This window comes from Gadus macrocephalus, chromosome 22 (assembly GCF_031168955.1).
Source record: "Gadus macrocephalus chromosome 22, ASM3116895v1".
Classification (NCBI taxonomy): domain Eukaryota; kingdom Metazoa; phylum Chordata; class Actinopteri; order Gadiformes; family Gadidae; genus Gadus; species Gadus macrocephalus.
This window is the reverse complement of record NC_082403.1, coordinates 15,858,708-15,879,369: the sequence shown is the minus strand read 5'-3', so window position 1 is coordinate 15,879,369 and position 20,662 is coordinate 15,858,708. Positions and strand designations below refer to the sequence as shown.

At 40.0% G+C, this 20,662-nt stretch overlaps 35 non-coding genes across 35 annotated transcripts; all 35 read right to left on the bottom strand.

Annotated features, from left to right (window-relative positions):
• Positions 1–32: 32 nt before the first annotated feature.
• On the bottom strand, positions 33–120 carry trnay-gua (transfer RNA tyrosine (anticodon GUA)). Its single transcript is given in 2 exon segments — positions 33–68; positions 84–120. It is a non-coding gene; the product is annotated as a tRNA-Tyr (tRNA).
• A 339-nt stretch (positions 121–459) lies between these two features.
• Positions 460–547, bottom strand: trnay-gua (transfer RNA tyrosine (anticodon GUA)). Its single transcript is given in 2 exon segments — positions 460–495; positions 511–547. It is a non-coding gene; the product is annotated as a tRNA-Tyr (tRNA).
• A 340-nt stretch (positions 548–887) lies between these two features.
• On the bottom strand, positions 888–975 carry trnay-gua (transfer RNA tyrosine (anticodon GUA)). Its single transcript is given in 2 exon segments — positions 888–923; positions 939–975. It is a non-coding gene; the product is annotated as a tRNA-Tyr (tRNA).
• A 767-nt stretch (positions 976–1,742) lies between these two features.
• On the bottom strand, positions 1,743–1,830 carry trnay-gua (transfer RNA tyrosine (anticodon GUA)). Its single transcript is given in 2 exon segments — positions 1,743–1,778; positions 1,794–1,830. It is a non-coding gene; the product is annotated as a tRNA-Tyr (tRNA).
• Positions 1,831–2,597: 767 nt separating this feature from the next.
• On the bottom strand, positions 2,598–2,685 carry trnay-gua (transfer RNA tyrosine (anticodon GUA)). Its single transcript is given in 2 exon segments — positions 2,598–2,633; positions 2,649–2,685. It is a non-coding gene; the product is annotated as a tRNA-Tyr (tRNA).
• Positions 2,686–3,024: 339 nt separating this feature from the next.
• trnay-gua (transfer RNA tyrosine (anticodon GUA)) lies at positions 3,025–3,112 on the bottom strand. Its single transcript is given in 2 exon segments — positions 3,025–3,060; positions 3,076–3,112. It is a non-coding gene; the product is annotated as a tRNA-Tyr (tRNA).
• A 767-nt stretch (positions 3,113–3,879) lies between these two features.
• trnay-gua (transfer RNA tyrosine (anticodon GUA)) lies at positions 3,880–3,967 on the bottom strand. Its single transcript is given in 2 exon segments — positions 3,880–3,915; positions 3,931–3,967. It is a non-coding gene; the product is annotated as a tRNA-Tyr (tRNA).
• A 339-nt stretch (positions 3,968–4,306) lies between these two features.
• On the bottom strand, positions 4,307–4,394 carry trnay-gua (transfer RNA tyrosine (anticodon GUA)). Its single transcript is given in 2 exon segments — positions 4,307–4,342; positions 4,358–4,394. It is a non-coding gene; the product is annotated as a tRNA-Tyr (tRNA).
• A 340-nt stretch (positions 4,395–4,734) lies between these two features.
• trnay-gua (transfer RNA tyrosine (anticodon GUA)) lies at positions 4,735–4,822 on the bottom strand. The gene is given in 2 exon segments: positions 4,735–4,770; positions 4,786–4,822. It is a non-coding gene; the product is annotated as a tRNA-Tyr (tRNA).
• Positions 4,823–5,161: 339 nt separating this feature from the next.
• trnay-gua (transfer RNA tyrosine (anticodon GUA)) lies at positions 5,162–5,249 on the bottom strand. The gene is given in 2 exon segments: positions 5,162–5,197; positions 5,213–5,249. It is a non-coding gene; the product is annotated as a tRNA-Tyr (tRNA).
• Positions 5,250–5,589: 340 nt separating this feature from the next.
• trnay-gua (transfer RNA tyrosine (anticodon GUA)) lies at positions 5,590–5,677 on the bottom strand. Its single transcript is given in 2 exon segments — positions 5,590–5,625; positions 5,641–5,677. It is a non-coding gene; the product is annotated as a tRNA-Tyr (tRNA).
• A 767-nt stretch (positions 5,678–6,444) lies between these two features.
• Positions 6,445–6,532, bottom strand: trnay-gua (transfer RNA tyrosine (anticodon GUA)). Its single transcript is given in 2 exon segments — positions 6,445–6,480; positions 6,496–6,532. It is a non-coding gene; the product is annotated as a tRNA-Tyr (tRNA).
• Positions 6,533–6,871: 339 nt separating this feature from the next.
• trnay-gua (transfer RNA tyrosine (anticodon GUA)) lies at positions 6,872–6,959 on the bottom strand. The gene is given in 2 exon segments: positions 6,872–6,907; positions 6,923–6,959. It is a non-coding gene; the product is annotated as a tRNA-Tyr (tRNA).
• Positions 6,960–7,299: 340 nt separating this feature from the next.
• Positions 7,300–7,387, bottom strand: trnay-gua (transfer RNA tyrosine (anticodon GUA)). Its single transcript is given in 2 exon segments — positions 7,300–7,335; positions 7,351–7,387. It is a non-coding gene; the product is annotated as a tRNA-Tyr (tRNA).
• Positions 7,388–8,154: 767 nt separating this feature from the next.
• trnay-gua (transfer RNA tyrosine (anticodon GUA)) lies at positions 8,155–8,242 on the bottom strand. Its single transcript is given in 2 exon segments — positions 8,155–8,190; positions 8,206–8,242. It is a non-coding gene; the product is annotated as a tRNA-Tyr (tRNA).
• Positions 8,243–9,009: 767 nt separating this feature from the next.
• trnay-gua (transfer RNA tyrosine (anticodon GUA)) lies at positions 9,010–9,097 on the bottom strand. Its single transcript is given in 2 exon segments — positions 9,010–9,045; positions 9,061–9,097. It is a non-coding gene; the product is annotated as a tRNA-Tyr (tRNA).
• A 1,194-nt stretch (positions 9,098–10,291) lies between these two features.
• Positions 10,292–10,379, bottom strand: trnay-gua (transfer RNA tyrosine (anticodon GUA)). Its single transcript is given in 2 exon segments — positions 10,292–10,327; positions 10,343–10,379. It is a non-coding gene; the product is annotated as a tRNA-Tyr (tRNA).
• Positions 10,380–10,718: 339 nt separating this feature from the next.
• trnay-gua (transfer RNA tyrosine (anticodon GUA)) lies at positions 10,719–10,806 on the bottom strand. Its single transcript is given in 2 exon segments — positions 10,719–10,754; positions 10,770–10,806. It is a non-coding gene; the product is annotated as a tRNA-Tyr (tRNA).
• Positions 10,807–11,146: 340 nt separating this feature from the next.
• On the bottom strand, positions 11,147–11,234 carry trnay-gua (transfer RNA tyrosine (anticodon GUA)). Its single transcript is given in 2 exon segments — positions 11,147–11,182; positions 11,198–11,234. It is a non-coding gene; the product is annotated as a tRNA-Tyr (tRNA).
• A 339-nt stretch (positions 11,235–11,573) lies between these two features.
• Positions 11,574–11,661, bottom strand: trnay-gua (transfer RNA tyrosine (anticodon GUA)). The gene is given in 2 exon segments: positions 11,574–11,609; positions 11,625–11,661. It is a non-coding gene; the product is annotated as a tRNA-Tyr (tRNA).
• A 767-nt stretch (positions 11,662–12,428) lies between these two features.
• Positions 12,429–12,516, bottom strand: trnay-gua (transfer RNA tyrosine (anticodon GUA)). Its single transcript is given in 2 exon segments — positions 12,429–12,464; positions 12,480–12,516. It is a non-coding gene; the product is annotated as a tRNA-Tyr (tRNA).
• A 1,194-nt stretch (positions 12,517–13,710) lies between these two features.
• On the bottom strand, positions 13,711–13,798 carry trnay-gua (transfer RNA tyrosine (anticodon GUA)). The gene is given in 2 exon segments: positions 13,711–13,746; positions 13,762–13,798. It is a non-coding gene; the product is annotated as a tRNA-Tyr (tRNA).
• Positions 13,799–14,137: 339 nt separating this feature from the next.
• On the bottom strand, positions 14,138–14,225 carry trnay-gua (transfer RNA tyrosine (anticodon GUA)). The gene is given in 2 exon segments: positions 14,138–14,173; positions 14,189–14,225. It is a non-coding gene; the product is annotated as a tRNA-Tyr (tRNA).
• A 340-nt stretch (positions 14,226–14,565) lies between these two features.
• trnay-gua (transfer RNA tyrosine (anticodon GUA)) lies at positions 14,566–14,653 on the bottom strand. Its single transcript is given in 2 exon segments — positions 14,566–14,601; positions 14,617–14,653. It is a non-coding gene; the product is annotated as a tRNA-Tyr (tRNA).
• Positions 14,654–15,420: 767 nt separating this feature from the next.
• Positions 15,421–15,508, bottom strand: trnay-gua (transfer RNA tyrosine (anticodon GUA)). The gene is given in 2 exon segments: positions 15,421–15,456; positions 15,472–15,508. It is a non-coding gene; the product is annotated as a tRNA-Tyr (tRNA).
• Positions 15,509–16,275: 767 nt separating this feature from the next.
• Positions 16,276–16,363, bottom strand: trnay-gua (transfer RNA tyrosine (anticodon GUA)). The gene is given in 2 exon segments: positions 16,276–16,311; positions 16,327–16,363. It is a non-coding gene; the product is annotated as a tRNA-Tyr (tRNA).
• A 339-nt stretch (positions 16,364–16,702) lies between these two features.
• trnay-gua (transfer RNA tyrosine (anticodon GUA)) lies at positions 16,703–16,790 on the bottom strand. Its single transcript is given in 2 exon segments — positions 16,703–16,738; positions 16,754–16,790. It is a non-coding gene; the product is annotated as a tRNA-Tyr (tRNA).
• Positions 16,791–17,130: 340 nt separating this feature from the next.
• trnay-gua (transfer RNA tyrosine (anticodon GUA)) lies at positions 17,131–17,218 on the bottom strand. Its single transcript is given in 2 exon segments — positions 17,131–17,166; positions 17,182–17,218. It is a non-coding gene; the product is annotated as a tRNA-Tyr (tRNA).
• Positions 17,219–17,557: 339 nt separating this feature from the next.
• Positions 17,558–17,645, bottom strand: trnay-gua (transfer RNA tyrosine (anticodon GUA)). Its single transcript is given in 2 exon segments — positions 17,558–17,593; positions 17,609–17,645. It is a non-coding gene; the product is annotated as a tRNA-Tyr (tRNA).
• Positions 17,646–17,985: 340 nt separating this feature from the next.
• Positions 17,986–18,073, bottom strand: trnay-gua (transfer RNA tyrosine (anticodon GUA)). Its single transcript is given in 2 exon segments — positions 17,986–18,021; positions 18,037–18,073. It is a non-coding gene; the product is annotated as a tRNA-Tyr (tRNA).
• A 766-nt stretch (positions 18,074–18,839) lies between these two features.
• Positions 18,840–18,927, bottom strand: trnay-gua (transfer RNA tyrosine (anticodon GUA)). Its single transcript is given in 2 exon segments — positions 18,840–18,875; positions 18,891–18,927. It is a non-coding gene; the product is annotated as a tRNA-Tyr (tRNA).
• Positions 18,928–19,266: 339 nt separating this feature from the next.
• trnay-gua (transfer RNA tyrosine (anticodon GUA)) lies at positions 19,267–19,354 on the bottom strand. The gene is given in 2 exon segments: positions 19,267–19,302; positions 19,318–19,354. It is a non-coding gene; the product is annotated as a tRNA-Tyr (tRNA).
• Positions 19,355–19,694: 340 nt separating this feature from the next.
• Positions 19,695–19,782, bottom strand: trnay-gua (transfer RNA tyrosine (anticodon GUA)). The gene is given in 2 exon segments: positions 19,695–19,730; positions 19,746–19,782. It is a non-coding gene; the product is annotated as a tRNA-Tyr (tRNA).
• Positions 19,783–20,121: 339 nt separating this feature from the next.
• On the bottom strand, positions 20,122–20,209 carry trnay-gua (transfer RNA tyrosine (anticodon GUA)). The gene is given in 2 exon segments: positions 20,122–20,157; positions 20,173–20,209. It is a non-coding gene; the product is annotated as a tRNA-Tyr (tRNA).
• Positions 20,210–20,549: 340 nt separating this feature from the next.
• Positions 20,550–20,637, bottom strand: trnay-gua (transfer RNA tyrosine (anticodon GUA)). Its single transcript is given in 2 exon segments — positions 20,550–20,585; positions 20,601–20,637. It is a non-coding gene; the product is annotated as a tRNA-Tyr (tRNA).
• Positions 20,638–20,662: the final 25 nt, after the last annotated feature.

Genomic DNA, 20,662 nt, shown 5'->3' with positions numbered 1-20,662 from the left:
TTCCTCTATGTGGTTTTGCAACTCTATAAAATTCCTTCGAGCCGGAGTTGAACCAGCGACCTAAGGATTTCAGACTCATTTCTCTACAGTCCTCCGCTCTACCAACTGAGCTATCGAAGGTTAAAATTACATGTGTAATTGAGAGAGAATCTACAAAATAAACTGGAAACGACATTCTCCGATTGAACATTTTCCATTTCTTCCACAAATGATAATTCCTCAAAGTGGTTTTGCACGTCTATGAATTAACTTCTAGCCGGAGTTGAACCAGCGACCAAAGGATTTCAGACACTTTTCATTACAGTCCTCTGCCCCACCACCTGCGCTATCGAATGTTGAGTGGTCTTTCGTAATTGAGAGAATACCTAAAAATGTCTATTGGTAACGACTTTCTCTGATTAACCACCATTTCATCATGAATTGATACTTCCTCAAAGTGGTTTTGCAACTCTATAAAATTCCTTCGAGCCGGAGTTGAACCAGCGACCTAAGGATTTCAGACTCATTTCACTACAGTCCTCCGCTCTACCAACTGAGCTATCGAAGGGTGAGACAAATTACGCAATTGGGAGTACATATACTAAATAAACTGGATACGACTATCTCTGATTGAATATTTGCCATTTCTTCCCCAAATGATGATTTCCTCAAAGTAGTTTTGCCCTTCTATAAAATACCTTGTAGCCGAAGTTGAACCAGCGACCAAAGGATTTTAGACTCTTTTCATTCCAGTCCTCTGCCCCACCAACTGCACTTTCGAAGGTTGAGTGGTCTTGCGTAATTGAGAGAAAACCTAAAAATGTCTATTGGTAACGACATTCTCTGATTAACTAGCATTTCATCATGAAATGATACTTCCTCTATGTGGTTTTGCAACTCTATAAAATTCCTTCGAGCCGGATTTGAACCAGCGACCTAAGGATTTCAGACTCATTCCTCTACAGTCCTCCGCTCTACCAACTGAGCTATCGAAGGGTAAAATTACATGTGTAATTGAGAGAGAATCTACTAAATAAACTGGAAACGACATTCTCCGATTGAACATTTTCCATTTCTTCCACAAATGATAATTCCTCAAAGTGGTTTTGCACGTCTATGAATTAACTTCTAGCCGGAGTTGAACCAGCGACCAAAGGATTTCAGACACTTTTCATTACAGTCCTCTGCCCCACCACCTGCGCTATCGAATGTTGAGTGGTCTTTCGTAATTGAGAGAATACCTAAAAATGTCTATTGTTAACGACTTTCTCTGATTAACCACCATTTCATCATGAATTGATACTTCCTCAAAGTGGTTTTGCAACTCTATAAAATTCCTTCGAGCCGGAGATGAACCAGCGACCTATGGATTTCAGACTCATTTCACTACAGTCCTCCGCTCTACCAACTGAGCTATCGAAGGGTGAGACAAATTATGCAATTGGGAGTACATATACTAAATAAACTGGATACGACTATCTCTGATTGAATATTTGCCATTTCTTCCCCAAATGATGATTTCCTCAAAGTAGTTTTGCCCTCCTATAAAATACCTTCTGGCCGAAGTTGAACCAGCGACCAAAGGATTTTAGACTCTTTTCATTCCAGTCCTCTGCCCCACCAACTGCACTTTCGAAGGTTGAGTGGTCTTGCGTAATTGAGAGAATACCTAAAAATGTCTATTGGTAACGACTTTCTCTGATTAACCACCATTTCATCATGAATTGATACTTCCTCAAAGTGGTTTTGCAACTCTATAAAAATCCTTCGAGCCGGAGTTGAACCAGCGACCTAAGGATTTCAGACTCATTTCACTACAGTCCTCCGCTCTACCAACTGAGCTATCGAAGGGTGAGACAAATTATGCAATTGGGAGTACATATACTAAATAAACTGGATACGACTATCTCTGATTGAATATTTGCCATTTCTTCCCCAAATGATGATTTCCTCAAAGTAGTTTTGCCCTTCTATAAAATACCTTGTAGCCGAAGTTGAACCAGCGACCAAAGGATTTTAGACTCTTTTCATTCCAGTCCTCTGCCCCACCAACTGCACTTTCGAAGGTTGAGTGGTCTTGCGTAATTGAGAGAAAACCTAAAAATGTCTATTGGTAACGACTTTCTCTGATTAACCACCATTTCATCGTGAATGGATACTTCCTCAAAGTGGTTTTGCAACTCTATATAATTCCTTCGAGCCAGAGTTGAACCAGCGACCTAAGGATTACATACTCTTTTCACTACAGACCTCCTCTCTACCAACTGAGCTATCGAAGGGTAAGATTTCCAGTGTAATTGAGAGACAATCTACAAAATAAACTGGAAACAACATTCTCTGATTGAACATTTTCCATATCTTCCCCAAATGATAATTCCTCAAAGTAGTTTTGCCCTACAATAAATTACCTTCTAGCCGGAGTTGAACCAGCGACCTAAGGATTTCAGACTATTTTCATTACAGTCCTCTGCCCCACCAACTGCGCTATCGAAGGTTGAGTGGTCTTGCGTAATTGAGAGAATACCTAAATATGTCTATTGGTAACGACATTCTCTGATTAACTAGCATTTCATCATGAAATGATACTTCCTCTATGTGGTTTTGCAACTCTATAAAATTCCTTCGAGCCGGAGTTGAACCAGCGACCTAAGGATTTCAGACTCATTTCTCTACAGTCCTCCGCTCTACCAACTGAGCTATCGAAGGTTAAAATTACATGTGTAATTGAGAGAGAATCTACTAAATAAACTGGAAACGACATTCTCCGATTGAACATTTTCCATTTCTTCCACAAATGATAATTCCTCAAAGTGGTTTTGCACGTCTATGAATTAACTTCTAGCCGGAGTTGAACCAGCGACCAAAGGATTTCAGACACTTTTCATCACAGTCCTCTGCCCCACCACCTGCGCTATCGAATGTTGAGTGGTCTTTCGTAATTGAGAGAATACCTAAAAATGTCTATTGGTAACGACTTTCTCTGATTAACCACCATTTCATCATGAATTGATACTTCCTCAAAGTGGTTTTGCAACTCCATAAAATTCCTTCGAGCCGGAGTTGAACCAGCGACCTAAGGATTTCAGACTCATTTCACTACAGTCCTCCGCTCTACCAACTGAGCTATCGAAGGGTGAGACAAATTATGCAATTGGGAGTACATATACTAAATAAACTGGATACGACTATCTCTGATTGAATATTTGCCATTTCTTCCCCAAATGATGATTTCCTCAAAGTAGTTTTGCCCTTCTATAAAATACCTTGTAGCCGAAGTTGAACCAGCGACCAAAGGATTTTAGACTCTTTTCATTCCAGTCCTCTGCCCCACCAACTGCACTTTCGAAGGTTGAGTGGTCTTGCGTAATTGAGAGAAAACCTAAAAATGACTATTGGTAACGACTTTCTCTGATTAACCACCATTTCATCGTGAATGGATACTTCCTCAAAGTGGTTTTGCAACTCTATATAATTCCTTCGAGCCAGAGTTGAACCAGCGACCTAAGGATTACATACTCTTTTCACTACAGACCTCCTCTCTACCAACTGAGCTATCGAAGGGTAAGATTTCCAGTGTAATTGAGAGACAATCTACAAAATAAACTGGAAACAACATTCTCTGATTGAACATTTTCCATATCTTCCCCAAATGATAATTCCTCAAAGTAGTTTTGCCCTACAATAAATTACCTTCTAGCCGGAGTTGAACCAGCGACCTAAGGATTTCAGACTATTTTCATTACAGTCCTCTGCCCCACCAACAGCGCTATCGAAGGTTGAGTGGTCTTGCGTAATTGAGAGAATACCTAAATATGTCTATTGGTAACGACATTCTCTGATTAACTAGCATTTCATCATGAAATGATACTTCCTCTATGTGGTTTTGCAACTCTATAAAATTCCTTCGAGCCGGAGTTGAACCAGCGACCTAAGGATTTCAGACTCATTTCTCTACAGTCCTCCGCTCTACCAACTGAGCTATCGAAGGTTAAAATTACATGTGTAATTGAGAGAGAATCTACTAAATAAACTGGAAACGACATTCTCCGATTGAACATTTTCCATTTCTTCCACAAATGATAATTCCTCAAAGTGGTTTTGCACGTCTATGAATTAACTTCTAGCCGGAGTTGAACCAGCGACCAAAGGATTTCAGACACTTTTCATTACAGTCCTCTGCCCCACCACCTGCGCTATCGAATGTTGAGTGGTCTTTCGTAATTGAGAGAATACCTAAAAATGTCTATTGGTAACGACTTTCTCTGATTAACCACCATTTCATCATGAATTGATACTTCCTCAAAGTGGTTTTGCAACTCCATAAAATTCCTTCGAGCCGGAGTTGAACCAGCGACCTAAGGATTTCAGACTCATTTCACTACAGTCCTCCGCTCTACCAACTGAGCTATCGAAGGGTGAGACAAATTATGCAATTGGGAGTACATATACTAAATAAACTGGATACGACTATCTCTGATTGAATATTTGCCATTTCTTCCCCAAATGATGATTTCCTCAAAGTAGTTTTGCCCTTCTATAAAATACCTTGTAGCCGAAGTTGAACCAGCGACCAAAGGATTTTAGACTCTTTTCATTCCAGTCCTCTGCCCCACCAACTGCGCTATCGAAGGTTGAGTGGTCTTGCGTAATTGAGAGAATACCTAAATATGTCTATTGGTAACGACATTCTCTGATTAACTAGCATTTCATCATGAAATGATACTTCCTCTATGTGGTTTTGCAACTCTATAAAATTCCTTCGAGCCGGAGTTGAACCAGCGACCTAAGGATTTCAGACTCATTTCTCTACAGTCCTCCGCTCTACCAACTGAGCTATCGAAGGTTAAAATTACATGTGTAATTGAGAGAGAATCTACTAAATAAACTGGAAACGACATTCTCCGATTGAACATTTTCCATTTCTTCCACAAATGATAATTCCTCAAAGTGGTTTTGCACGTCTATGAATTAACTTCTAGCCGGAGTTGAACCAGCGACAAAAGGATTTCAGACACTTTTCATTACAGTCCTCTGCCCCACCACCTGCGCTATCGAATGTTGAGTGGTCTTTCGTAATTGAGAGAATACCTAAAAATGTCTATTGTTAACGACTTTCTCTGATTAACCACCATTTCATCATGAATTGATACTTCCTCAAAGTGGTTTTGCAACTCTATAAAATTCCTTCGAGCCGGAGTTGAACCAGCGACCTAAGGATTTCAGACTCATTTCACTACAGTCCTCCGCTCTACCAACTGAGCTATCGAAGGGTGAGACAAATTATGCAATTGGGAGTACATATACTAAATAAACTGGATACGACTATCTCTGATTGAATATTTGCCATTTCTTCCCCAAATGATGATTTCCTCAAAGTAGTTTTGCCCTTCTATAAAATACCTTCTAGCCGAAGTTGAACCAGCGACCAAAGGATTTTAGACTCTTTTCATTCCAGTCCTCTGCCCCACCAACTGCACTTTCGAAGGTTGAGTGGTCTTGCGTAATTGAGAGAATACCTAAAAATGTCTATTGGTAACGACTTTCTCTGATTAACCACCATTTCATCATGAATTGATACTTCCTCAAAGTGGTTTTGCAACTCTATAAAAATCCTTCGAGCCGGAGTTGAACCAGCGACCTAAGGATTTCAGACTCATTTCACTACAGTCCTCCGCTCTACCAACTGAGCTATCGAAGGGTGAGACAAATTATGCAATTGGGAGTACATATACTAAATAAACTGGATACGACTATCTCTGATTGAATATTTGCCATTTCTTCCCCAAATGATGATTTCCTCAAAGTAGTTTTGCCCTTCTATAAAATACCTTGTAGCCGAAGTTGAACCAGCGACCAAAGGATTTTAGACTCTTTTCATTCCAGTCCTCTGCCCCACCAACTGCACTTTCGAAGGTTGAGTGGTCTTGCGTAATTGAGAGAAAACCTAAAAATGTCTATTGGTAACGACTTTCTCTGATTAACCACCATTTCATCGTGAATGGATACTTCCTCAAAGTGGTTTTGCAACTCTATATAATTCCTTCGAGCCAGAGTTGAACCAGCGACCTAAGGATTACATACTCTTTTCACTACAGACCTCCTCTCTACCAACTGAGCTATCGAAGGGTAAGATTTCCAGTGTAATTGAGAGACAATCTACAAAATAAACTGGAAACAACATTCTCTGATTGAACATTTTCCATATCTTCCCCAAATGATAATTCCTCAAAGTAGTTTTGCCCTACAATAAATTACCTTCTAGCCGGAGTTGAACCAGCGACCTAAGGATTTCAGACTATTTTCATTACAGTCCTCTGCCCCACCAACTGCGCTATCGAAGGTTGAGTGGTCTTGCGTAATTGAGAGAATACCTAAATATGTCTATTGGTAACGACATTCTCTGATTAACTAGCATTTCATCATGAAATGATACTTCCTCTATGTGGTTTTGCAACTCTATAAAATTCCTTCGAGCCGGAGTTGAACCAGCGACCTAAGGATTTCAGACTCATTTCTCTACAGTCCTCCGCTCTACCAACTGAGCTATCGAAGGTTAAAATTACATGTGTAATTGAGAGAGAATCTACAAAATAAACTGGAAACGACATTCTCCGATTGAACATTTTCCATTTCTTCCACAAATGATAATTCCTCAAAGTGGTTTTGCACGTCTATGAATTAACTTCTAGCCGGAGTTGAACCAGCGACCAAAGGATTTCAGACACTTTTCATTACAGTCCTCTGCCCCACCACCTGCGCTATCGAATGTTGAGTGGTCTTTCGTAATTGAGAGAATACCTAAAAATGTCTATTGGTAACGACTTTCTCTGATTAACCACCATTTCATCATGAATTGATACTTCCTCAAAGTGGTTTTGCAACTCTATAAAATTCCTTCGAGCCGGAGTTGAACCAGCGACCTAAGGATTTCAGACTCATTTCACTACAGTCCTCCGCTCTACCAACTGAGCTATCGAAGGGTGAGACAAATTATGCAATTGGGAGTACATATACTAAATAAACTGGATACGACTATCTCTGATTGAATATTTGCCATTTCTTCCCCAAATGATGATTTCCTCAAAGTAGTTTTGCCCTTCTATAAAATACCTTGTAGCCGAAGTTGAACCAGCGACCAAAGGATTTTAGACTCTTTTCATTCCAGTCCTCTGCCCCACCAACTGCACTTTCGAAGGTTGAGTGGTCTTGCGTAATTGAGAGAAAACCTAAAAATGTCTATTGGTAACGACATTCTCTGATTAACTAGCATTTCATCATGAAATGATACTTCCTCTATGTGGTTTTGCAACTCTATAAAATTCCTTCGAGCCGGAGTTGAACCAGCGACCTAAGGATTTCAGACTCATTTCTCTACAGTCCTCCGCTCTACCAACTGAGCTATCGAAGGGTAAAATTACATGTGTAATTGAGAGAGAATCTACTAAATAAACTGGAAACGACATTCTCCGATTGAACATTTTCCATTTCTTCCACAAATGATAATTCCTCAAAGTGGTTTTGCACGTCTATGAATTAACTTCTAGCCGGAGTTGAACCAGCGACCAAAGGATTTCAGACACTTTTCATTACAGTCCTCTGCCCCACCACCTGCGCTATCGAATGTTGAGTGGTCTTTCGTAATTGAGAGAATACCTAAAAATGTCTATTGTTAACGACTTTCTCTGATTAACCACCATTTCATCATGAATTGATACTTCCTCAAAGTGGTTTTGCAACTCTATAAAATTCCTTCGAGCCGGAGATGAACCAGCGACCTAAGGATTTCAGACTCATTTCACTACAGTCCTCCGCTCTACCAACTGAGCTATCGAAGGGTGAGACAAATTATGCAATTGGGAGTACATATACTAAATAAACTGGATACGACTATCTCTGATTGAATATTTGCCATTTCTTCCCCAAATGATGATTTCCTCAAAGTAGTTTTGCCCTCCTATAAAATACCTTCTGGCCGAAGTTGAACCAGCGACCAAAGGATTTTAGACTCTTTTCATTCCAGTCCTCTGCCCCACCAACTGCACTTTCGAAGGTTGAGTGGTCTTGCGTAATTGAGAGAATACCTAAAAATGTCTATTGGTAACGACTTTCTCTGATTAACCACCATTTCATCATGAATTGATACTTCCTCAAAGTGGTTTTGCAACTCTATAAAAATCCTTCGAGCCGGAGTTGAACCAGCGACCTAAGGATTTCAGACTCATTTCACTACAGTCCTCCGCTCTACCAACTGAGCTATCGAAGGGTGAGACAAATTATGCAATTGGGAGTACATATACTAAATAAACTGGATACGACTATCTCTGATTGAATATTTGCCATTTCTTCCCCAAATGATGATTTCCTCAAAGTAGTTTTGCCCTTCTATAAAATACCTTGTAGCCGAAGTTGAACCAGCGACCAAAGGATTTTAGACTCTTTTCATTCCAGTCCTCTGCCCCACCAACTGCACTTTCGAAGGTTGAGTGGTCTTGCGTAATTGAGAGAAAACCTAAAAATGTCTATTGGTAACGACTTTCTCTGATTAACCACCATTTCATCGTGAATGGATACTTCCTCAAAGTGGTTTTGCAACTCTATATAATTCCTTCGAGCCAGAGTTGAACCAGCGACCTAAGGATTACATACTCTTTTCACTACAGACCTCCTCTCTACCAACTGAGCTATCGAAGGGTAAGATTTCCAGTGTAATTGAGAGACAATCTACAAAATAAACTGGAAACAACATTCTCTGATTGAACATTTTCCATATCTTCCCCAAATGATAATTCCTCAAAGTAGTTTTGCCCTACAATAAATTACCTTCTAGCCGGAGTTGAACCAGCGACCTAAGGATTTCAGACTATTTTCATTACAGTCCTCTGCCCCACCAACTGCGCTATCGAAGGTTGAGTGGTCTTGCGTAATTGAGAGAATACCTAAATATGTCTATTGGTAACGACATTCTCTGATTAACTAGCATTTCATCATGAAATGATACTTCCTCTATGTGGTTTTGCAACTCTATAAAATTCCTTCGAGCCGGAGTTGAACCAGCGACCTAAGGATTTCAGACTCATTTCTCTACAGTCCTCCGCTCTACCAACTGAGCTATCGAAGGTTAAAATTACATGTGTAATTGAGAGAGAATCTACTAAATAAACTGGAAACGACATTCTCCGATTGAACATTTTCCATTTCTTCCACAAATGATAATTCCTCAAAGTGGTTTTGCACGTCTATGAATTAACTTCTAGCCGGAGTTGAACCAGCGACCAAAGGATTTCAGACACTTTTCATCACAGTCCTCTGCCCCACCACCTGCGCTATCGAATGTTGAGTGGTCTTTCGTAATTGAGAGAATACCTAAAAATGTCTATTGGTAACGACTTTCTCTGATTAACCACCATTTCATCATGAATTGATACTTCCTCAAAGTGGTTTTGCAACTCCATAAAATTCCTTCGAGCCGGAGTTGAACCAGCGACCTAAGGATTTCAGACTCATTTCACTACAGTCCTCTGCTCTACCAACTGAGCTATCGAAGGGTGAGACAAATTATGCAATTGGGAGTACATATACTAAATAAACTGGATACGACTATCTCTGATTGAATATTTGCCATTTCTTCCCCAAATGATGATTTCCTCAAAGTAGTTTTGCCCTTCTATAAAATACCTTGTAGCCGAAGTTGAACCAGCGACCAAAGGATTTTAGACTCTTTTCATTCCAGTCCTCTGCCCCACCAACTGCACTTTCGAAGGTTGAGTGGTCTTGCGTAATTGAGAGAAAACCTAAAAATGACTATTGGTAACGACTTTCTCTGATTAACCACCATTTCATCGTGAATGGATACTTCCTCAAAGTGGTTTTGCAACTCTATATAATTCCTTCGAGCCAGAGTTGAACCAGCGACCTAAGGATTACATACTCTTTTCACTACAGACCTCCTCTCTACCAACTGAGCTATCGAAGGGTAAGATTTCCAGTGTAATTGAGAGACAATCTACAAAATAAACTGGAAACAACATTCTCTGATTGAACATTTTCCATATCTTCCCCAAATGATAATTCCTCAAAGTAGTTTTGCCCTACAATAAATTACCTTCTAGCCGGAGTTGAACCAGCGACCTAAGGATTTCAGACTATTTTCATTACAGTCCTCTGCCCCACCAACAGCGCTATCGAAGGTTGAGTGGTCTTGCGTAATTGAGAGAATACCTAAATATGTCTATTGGTAACGACATTCTCTGATTAACTAGCATTTCATCATGAAATGATACTTCCTCTATGTGGTTTTGCAACTCTATAAAATTCCTTCGAGCCGGAGTTGAACCAGCGACCTAAGGATTTCAGACTCATTTCTCTACAGTCCTCCGCTCTACCAACTGAGCTATCGAAGGTTAAAATTACATGTGTAATTGAGAGAGAATCTACTAAATAAACTGGAAACGACATTCTCCGATTGAACATTTTCCATTTCTTCCACAAATGATAATTCCTCAAAGTGGTTTTGCACGTCTATGAATTAACTTCTAGCCGGAGTTGAACCAGCGACCAAAGGATTTCAGACACTTTTCATTACAGTCCTCTGCCCCACCACCTGCGCTATCGAATGTTGAGTGGTCTTTCGTAATTGAGAGAATACCTAAAAATGTCTATTGGTAACGACTTTCTCTGATTAACCACCATTTCATCATGAATTGATACTTCCTCAAAGTGGTTTTGCAACTCCATAAAATTCCTTCGAGCCGGAGTTGAACCAGCGACCTAAGGATTTCAGACTCATTTCACTACAGTCCTCCGCTCTACCAACTGAGCTATCGAAGGGTGAGACAAATTATGCAATTGGGAGTACATATACTAAATAAACTGGATACGACTATCTCTGATTGAATATTTGCCATTTCTTCCCCAAATGATGATTTCCTCAAAGTAGTTTTGCCCTTCTATAAAATACCTTGTAGCCGAAGTTGAACCAGCGACCAAAGGATTTTAGACTCTTTTCATTCCAGTCCTCTGCCCCACCAACTGCGCTATCGAAGGTTGAGTGGTCTTGCGTAATTGAGAGAATACCTAAATATGTCTATTGGTAACGACATTCTCTGATTAACTAGCATTTCATCATGAAATGATACTTCCTCTATGTGGTTTTGCAACTCTATAAAATTCCTTCGAGCCGGAGTTGAACCAGCGACCTAAGGATTTCAGACTCATTTCTCTACAGTCCTCCGCTCTACCAACTGAGCTATCGAAGGTTAAAATTACATGTGTAATTGAGAGAGAATCTACTAAATAAACTGGAAACGACATTCTCCGATTGAACATTTTCCATTTCTTCCACAAATGATAATTCCTCAAAGTGGTTTTGCACGTCTATGAATTAACTTCTAGCCGGAGTTGAACCAGCGACCAAAGGATTTCAGACACTTTTCATTACAGTCCTCTGCCCCACCACCTGCGCTATCGAATGTTGAGTGGTCTTTCGTAATTGAGAGAATACCTAAAAATGTCTATTGGTAACGACTTTCTCTGATTAACCACCATTTCATCATGAATTGATACTTCCTCAAAGTGGTTTTGCAACTCCATAAAATTCCTTCGAGCCGGAGTTGAACCAGCGACCTAAGGATTTCAGACTCATTTCACTACAGTCCTCCGCTCTACCAACTGAGCTATCGAAGGGTGAGACAAATTATGCAATTGGGAGTACATATACTAAATAAACTGGATACGACTATCTCTGATTGAATATTTGCCATTTCTTCCCCAAATGATGATTTCCTCAAAGTAGTTTTGCCCTTCTATAAAATACCTTGTAGCCGAAGTTGAACCAGCGACCAAAGGATTTTAGACTCTTTTCATTCCAGTCCTCTGCCCCACCAACTGCACTTTCGAAGGTTGAGTGGTCTTGCGTAATTGAGAGAAAACCTAAAAATGTCTATTGGTAACGACTTTCTCTGATTAACCACCATTTCATCGTGAATTGATACTTCCTCAAAGTGGTTTTGCAACTCTATAAAATTCCTTCGAGCCAGAGTTGAACCAGCGACCTAAGGATTACATACTCTTTTCACTACAGACCTCCTCTCTACCAACTGAGCTATCGAAGAGTAAGATTACCAGTGTAATTGAGAGACAATCTACAAAATAAACTGGAAACAACATTCTCCGATTGAACATTTTCCATATCTTCCCCAAATGATAATTCCTCAAAGTAGTTTTGCCCTACTATAAATTACCTTCTAGCCGGAGTTGAACCAGCGACCTAAGGATTTCAGACTATTTTCATTACAGTCCTCTGCCCCACCAACTGCGCTATCGAAGGTTGAGTGGTCTTGCGTAATTGAGAGAATACCTAAATATGTCTATTGGTAACGACATTCTCTGATTAACTAGCATTTCATCATGAAATGATACTTCCTCTATGTGGTTTTGCAACTCTATAAAATTCCTTCGAGCCGGAGTTGAACCAGCGACCTAAGGATTTCAGACTCATTTCTCTACAGTCCTCCGCTCTACCAACTGAGCTATCGAAGGGTAAAATTACATGTGTAATTGAGAGAGAATCTACTAAATAAACTGGAAACGACATTCTCCGATTGAACATTTTCCATTTCTTCCACAAATGATAATTCCTCAAAGTGGTTTTGCACGTCTATGAATTAACTTCTAGCCGGAGTTGAACCAGCGACCAAAGGATTTCAGACACTTTTCATTACAGTCCTCTGCCCCACCACCTGCACTTTCGAAGGTTGAGTGGTCTTGCGTAATTGAGAGAATACCTAAAAATGTCTATTGGTAACGACTTTCTCTGATTAACCACCATTTCATCATGAATTGATACTTCCTCAAAGTGGTTTTGCAACTCTATAAAAATCCTTCGAGCCGGAGTTGAACCAGCGACCTAAGGATTTCAGACTCATTTCACTACAGTCCTCCGCTCTACCAACTGAGCTATCGAAGTGTGAGACAAATTATGCAATTGGGAGTACATATACTAAATAAACTGGATACGACTATCTCTGATTGAATATTTGCCATTTCTTCCCCAAATGATGATTTCCTCAAAGTAGTTTTGCCCTTCTATAAAATACCTTGTAGCCGAAGTTGAACCAGCGACCAAAGGATTTTAGACTCTTTTCATTCCAGTCCTCTGCCCCACCAACTGCACTTTCGAAGGTTGAGTGGTCTTGCGTAATTGAGAGAAAACCTAAAAATGTCTATTGGTAACGACTTTCTCTGATTAACCACCATTTCATCGTGATTGGATACTTCCTCAACGTGGATTTGCAACTCTATATAATTCCTTCGAGCCAGAGTTGAACCAGCGACCTAAGGATTACATACTCTTTTCACTACAGACCTCCTCTCTACCAACTGAGCTATCGAAGGGTAAGATTTCCAGTGTAATTGAGAGACAATCTACAAAATAAACTGGAAACAACATTCTCTGATTGAACATTTTCCATATCTTCCCCAAATGATAATTCCTCAAAGTAGTTTTGCCCTACAATAAATTACCTTCTAGCCGGAGTTGAACCAGCGACCTAAGGATTTCAGACTATTTTCATTACAGTCCTCTGCCCCACCAACTGCGCTATCGAAGGTTGAGTGGTCTTGCGTAATTGAGAGAATACCTAAATATGTCTATTGGTAACGACATTCTCTGATTAACTAGCATTTCATCATGAAATGATACTTCCTCTATGTGGTTTTGCAACTCTATAAAATTCCTTCGAGCCGGAGTTGAACCAGCGACCTAAGGATTTCAGACTCATTTCTCTACAGTCCTCCGCTCTACCAACTGAGCTATCGAAGGTTAAAATTACATGTGTAATTGAGAGAGAATCTACTAAATAAACTGGAAACGACATTCTCCGATTGAACATTTTCCATTTCTTCCACAAATGATAATTCCTCAAAGTGGTTTTGCACGTCTATGAATTAACTTCTAGCCGGAGTTGAACCAGCGACCAAAGGATTTCAGACACTTTTCATTACAGTCCTCTGCCCCACCACCTGCGCTATCGAATGTTGAGTGGTCTTTCGTAATTGAGAGAATACCTAAAAATGTCTATTGGTAACGACTTTCTCTGATTAACCACCATTTCATCATGAATTGATACTTCCTCAAAGTGGTTTTGCAACTCTATAAAATTCCTTCGAGCCGGAGTTGAACCAGCGACCTAAGGATTTCAGACTCATTTCACTACAGTCCTCCGCTCTACCAACTGAGCTATCGAAGGGTGAGACAAATTATGCAATTGGGAGTACATATACTAAATAAACTGGATACGACTATCTCTGATTGAATATTTGCCATTTCTTCCCCAAATGATGATTTCCTCAAAGTAGTTTTGCCCTTCTATAAAATACCTTGTAGCCGAAGTTGAACCAGCGACCAAAGGATTTTAGACTCTTTTCATTCCAGTCCTCTGCCCCACCAACTGCACTTTCGAAGGTTGAGTGGTCTTGCGTAATTGAGAGAAAACCTAAAAATGTCTATTGGTAACGACATTCTCTGATTAACTAGCATTTCATCATGAAATGATACTTCCTCTATGTGGTTTTGCAACTCTATAAAATTCCTTCGAGCCGGAGTTGAACCAGCGACCTAAGGATTTCAGACTCATTTCTCTACAGTCCTCCGCTCTACCAACTGAGCTATCGAAGGGTAAAATTACATGTGTAATTGAGAGAGAATCTACTAAATAAACTGGAAACGACATTCTCCGATTGAACATTTTCCATTTCTTCCACAAATGATAATTCCTCAAAGTGGTTTTGCACGTCTATGAATTAACTTCTAGCCGGAGTTGAACCAGCGACCAAAGGATTTCAGACACTTTTCATTACAGTCCTCTGCCCCACCACCTGCGCTATCGAATGTTGAGTGGTCTTTCGTAATTGAGAGAATACCTAAAAATGTCTATTGTTAACGACTTTCTCTGATTAACCACCATTTCATCATGAATTGATACTTCCTCAAAGTGGTTTTGCAACTCTATAAAATTCCTTCGAGCCGGAGATGAACCAGCGACCTAAGGATTTCAGACTCATTTCACTACAGTCCTCCGCTCTACCAACTGAGCTATCGAAGGGTGAGACAAATTATGCAATTGGGAGTACATATACTAAATAAACTGGATACGACTATCTCTGATTGAATATTTGCCATTTCTTCCCCAAATGATGATTTCCTCAAAGTAGTTTTGCCCTTCTATAAAATACCTTCTAGCCGAAGTTGAACCAGCGACCAAAGGATTTTAGACTCTTTTCATTCCAGTCCTCTGCCCCACCAACTGCACTTTCGAAGGTTGAGTGGTCTTGCGTAATTGAGAGAATACCTAAAAATGTCTATTGGTAACGACTTTCTCTGATTAACCACCATTTCATCATGAATTGATACTTCCTCAAAGTGGTTTTGCAACTCTATAAAAATCCTTCGAGCCGGAGTTGAACCAGCGACCTAAGGATTTCAGACTCATTTCACTACAGTCCTCCGCTCTACCAACTGAGCTATCGAAGGGTGAGACAAATTATGCAATTGGGAGTACATATACTAAATAAACTGGATACGACTATCTCTGATTGAATATTTGCCATTTCTTCCCCAAATGATGATTTCCTCAAAGTAGTTTTGCCCTTCCATAAAATACCTTGTAGCCGAAGTTGAACCAGCGACCAAAGGATTTTAGACTCTTTTCATTCCAGTCCTCTGCCCCACCAACTGCACTTTCGAAGGTTGAGTGGTCTTGCGTAATTGAGAGAAAACCTAAAAATGTCTATTGGTAACGACTTTCTCTGATTAACCACCATTTCATCGTGAATGGATACTTCCTCAAAGTGGTTTTGCAACTCTATATAATTCCTTCGAGCCAGAGTTGAACCAGCGACCTAAGGATTACATACTCTTTTCACTACAGACCTCCTCTCTACCAACTGAGCTATCGAAGGGTAAGATTTTCAGTGTAATTGAGAGACAATCTACAAAATAAACTGGAAACAACATTCTCTGATTGAACATTTTCCATATCTTCCCCAAATGATAATTCCTCAAAGTAGTTTTGCCCTACAATAAATTACCTTCTAGCCGGAGTTGAACCAGCGACCTAAGGATTTCAGACTATTTTCATTACAGTCCTCTGCCCCACCAACTGCGCTATCGAAGATTGAGTGGGCTTGCGTAATTGAGAGAATACCTAAATATGTCTATTGGTAACGACATTCTCTGATTAACTAGCATTTCATCATGAAATGATACTTCCTCTATGTGGTTTTGCAACTCTATAAAATTCCTTCGAGCCGGAGTTGAACCAGCGACCTAAGGATTTCAGACTCATTTCTCTACAGTCCTCCGCTCTACCAACTGAGCTATCGAAGGTTAAAATTACATGTGTAATTGAGAGAGAATCTACTAAATAAACTGGAAACGACATTCTCCGATTGAACATTTTCCATTTCTTCCACAAATGATAATTCCTCAAAGTGGTTTTGCACGTCTATGAATTAACTTCTAGCCGGAGTTGAACCAGCGACCAAAGGATTTCAGACACTTTTCATTACAGTCCTCTGCCCCACCACCTGCGCTATCGAATGTTGAGTGGTCTTTCGTAATTGAGAGAATACCTAAAAATGTCTATTGGTAACGACTTTCTCTGATTAACCACCATTTCATCATGAATTGATACTTCCTCAAAGTGGTTTTGCAACTCCATAAAATTCCTTCGAGCCGGAGTTGAACCAGCGACCTAAGGATTTCAGACTCATTTCACTACAGTCCTCCGCTCTACCAACTGAGCTATCGAAGGGTGAGACAAATTATGCAATTGGGAGTACATATACTAAATAAACTGGATACGACTATCTCTGATTGAATATTTGCCATTTCTTCCCCAAATGATGATTTCCTCAAAGTAGTTTTGCCCTTCTATAAAATACCTTGTAGCCGAAGTTGAACCAGCGACCAAAGGATTTTAGACTCTTTTCATTCCAGTCCTCTGCCCCACCAACTGCGCTATCGAAGGTTGAGTGGTCTTGCGTAATTGAGAGAATACCTAAATATGTCTATTGGTAACGACATTCTCTGATTAACTAGCATTTCATCATGAAATGATACTTCCTCTATGTGGTTTTGCAACTCTATAAAATTCCTTCGAGCCGGAGTTGAACCAGCGACCTAAGGATTTCAGACTCATTTCTCTACAGTCCTCCGCTCTACCAACTGAGCTATCGAAGGTTAAAATTACATGTGTAATTGAGAGAGAATCTACTAAATAAACTGGAAACGACATTCTCCGATTGAACATTTTCCATTTCTTCCACAAATGATAATTCCTCAAAGTGGTTTTGCACGTCTATGAATTAACTTCTAGCCGGAGTTGAACCAGCGACCAAAGGATTTCAGACACTTTTCATTACAGTCCTCTGCCCCACCACCTGCGCTATCGAATGTTGAGTGGTCTTTCGTAATTGAGAGAATACCTAAAAATGTCTATTGGTAACGACTTTCTCTGATTAACCACCATTTCATCATGAATTGATACTTCCTCAAAGTGGTTTTGCAACTCCATAAAATTCCTTCGAGCCGGAGTTGAACCAGCGACCTAAGGATTTCAGACTCATTTCACTACAGTCCTCCGCTCTACCAACTGAGCTATCGAAGGGTGAGACAAATTATGCAATTGGGAGTACATATACTAAATAAACTGGATACGACTATCTCTGATTGAATATTTGCCATTTCTTCCCCAAATGATGATTTCCTCAAAGTAGTTTTGCCCTTCTATAAAATACCTTGTAGCCGAAGTTGAACCAGCGACCAAAGGATTTTAGACTCTTTTCATTCCAGTCCTCTGCCCCACCAACTGCGCTATCGAAGGTTGAGTGGTCTTGCGTAATTGAGAGAATACCTAAATATGTCTATTGGTAACGACATTCTCTGATTAACTAGCATTTCATCATGAAATGATACTTCCTCTATGTGGTTTTGCAACTCTATAAAATTCCTTCGAGCCGGAGTTGAACCAGCGACCTAAGGATTTCAGACTCATTTCTCTACAGTCCTCCGCTCTACCAACTGAGCTATCGAAGGTTAAAATTACATGTGTAATTGAGAGAGAATCTACTAAATAAACTGGAAACGACATTCTCCGATTGAACATTTTCCATTTCTTCCACAAATGATAATTCCTCAAAGTGGTTTTGCACGTCTATGAATTAACTTCTAGCCGGAGTTGAACCAGCGACCAAAGGATTTCAGACACTTTTCATTACAGTCCTCTGCCCCACCACCTGCGCTATCGAATGTTGAGTGGTCTTTCGTAATTGAGAGAATACCTAAAAATGTCTATTGGTAACGACTTTCTCTGATTAACCACCATTTCATCATGAATTGATACTTCCTCAAAGTGGTTTTGCAACTCTATATAATTCCTTCGAGCCAGAGTTGAACCAGCGACCTAAGGATTACATACTCTTTTCACTACAGACCTCCTCTCTACCAACTGAGCTATCGAAGGGTACGATTTTCAGTGTAATTGAGAGACAATCTACAAAATAAACTGGAAACAACATTCTCTGATTGAACATTTTCCATATCTTCCCCAAATGATAATTCCTCAAAGTAGTTTTGCCCTACAATAAATTACCTTCTAGCCGGAGTTGAACCAGCGACCTAAGGATTTCAGACTATTTTCATTACAGTCCTCTGCCCCACCAACTGCGCTATCGAAGATTGAGTGGGCTTGCGTAATTGAGAGAATACCTAAATATGTCTATTGGTAACGACATTCTCTGATTAACTAGCATTTCATCATGAAATGATACTTCCTCTATGTGGTTTTGCAACTCTATAAAATTCCTTCGAGCCGGAGTTGAACCAGCGACCTAAGGATTTCAGACTCATTTCTCTACAGTCCTCCGCTCTACCAACTGAGCTATCGAAGGTTAAAATTACATGTGTAATTGAGAGAGAATCTACTAAATAAACTGGAAACGACATTCTCCGATTGAACATTTTCCATTTCTTCCACAAATGATAATTCCTCAAAGTGGTTTTGCACGTCTATGAATTAACTTCTAGCCGGAGTTGAACCAGCGACCAAAGGATTTCAGACACTTTTCATTACAGTCCTCTGCCCCACCACCTGCGCTATCGAATGTTGAGTGGTCTTTCGTAATTGAGAGAATACCTAAAAATGTCTATTGGTAACGACTTTCTCTGATTAACCACCATTTCATCATGAATTGATACTTCCTCAAAGTGGTTTTGCAACTCCATAAAATTCCTTCGAGCCGGAGTTGAACCAGCGACCTAAGGATTTCAGACTCATTTCACTACAGTCCTCCGCTCTACCAACTGAGCTATCGAAGGGTGAGACAAATTATGCAATTGGGAGTACATATACTAAATAAACTGGATACGACTATCTCTGATTGAATATTTGCCATTTCTTCCCCAAATGATGATTTCCTCAAAGTAGTTTTGCCCTTCTATAAAATACCTTGTAGCCGAAGTTGAACCAGCGACCAAAGGATTTTAGACTCTTTTCATTCCAGTCCTCTGCCCCACCAACTGCGCTATCGAAGGTTGAGTGGTCTTGCGTAATTGAGAGAATACCTAAATATGTCTATTGGTAACGACATTCTCTGATTAACTAGCATTTCATCATGAAATGATACTTCCTCTATGTGGTTTTGCAACTCTATAAAATTCCTTCGAGCCGGAGTTGAACCAGCGACCTAAGGATTTCAGACTCATTTCTCTACAGTCCTCCGCTCTACCAACTGAGCTATCGAAGGTTAAAATTACATGTGTAATTGAGAGAGAATCTACTAAATAAACTGGAAACGACATTCTCCGATTGAACATTTTCCATTTCTTCCACAAATGATAATTCCTCAAAGTGGTTTTGCACGTCTATGAATTAACTTCTAGCCGGAGTTGAACCAGCGACCAAAGGATTTCAGACACTTTTCATTACAGTCCTCTGCCCCACCACCTGCGCTATCGAATGTTGAGTGGTCTTTCGTAATTGAGAGAATACCTAAAAATGTCTATTGGTAACGACTTTCTCTGATTAACCACCATTTCATCATGAATTGATACTTCCTCAAAGTGGTTTTGCAACTCCATAAAATTCCTTCGAGCCGGAGTTGAACCAGCGACCTAAGGATTTCAGACTCATTTCACTACAGTCCTCCGCTCTACCAACTGAGCTATCGAAGGGTGAGACAAATTATGCAATTGGGAGTACATATACTAAATAAACTGGATACGACTATCTCTGATTGAATATTTGCCATTTCTTCCCCAAATGATGATTTCCTCAAAGTAGTTTTGCCCTTCTATAAAATACCTTGTAGCCGAAGTTGAACCAGCGACCAAAGGATTTTAGACTCTTTTCATTCCAGTCCTCTGCCCCACCAACTGCGCTATCGAAGGTTGAGTGGTCTTGCGTAATTGAGAGAATACCTAAATATGTCTATTGGTAACGACATTCTCTGATTAACTAGCATTTCATCATGAAATGATACTTCCTCTATGTGGTTTTGCAACTCTATAAAATTCCTTCGAGCCGGAGTTGAACCAGCGACCTAAGGATTTCAGACTCATTTCTCTACAGTCCTCCGCTCTACCAACTGAGCTATCGAAGGTTAAAATTACATGTGTAATTGAGAG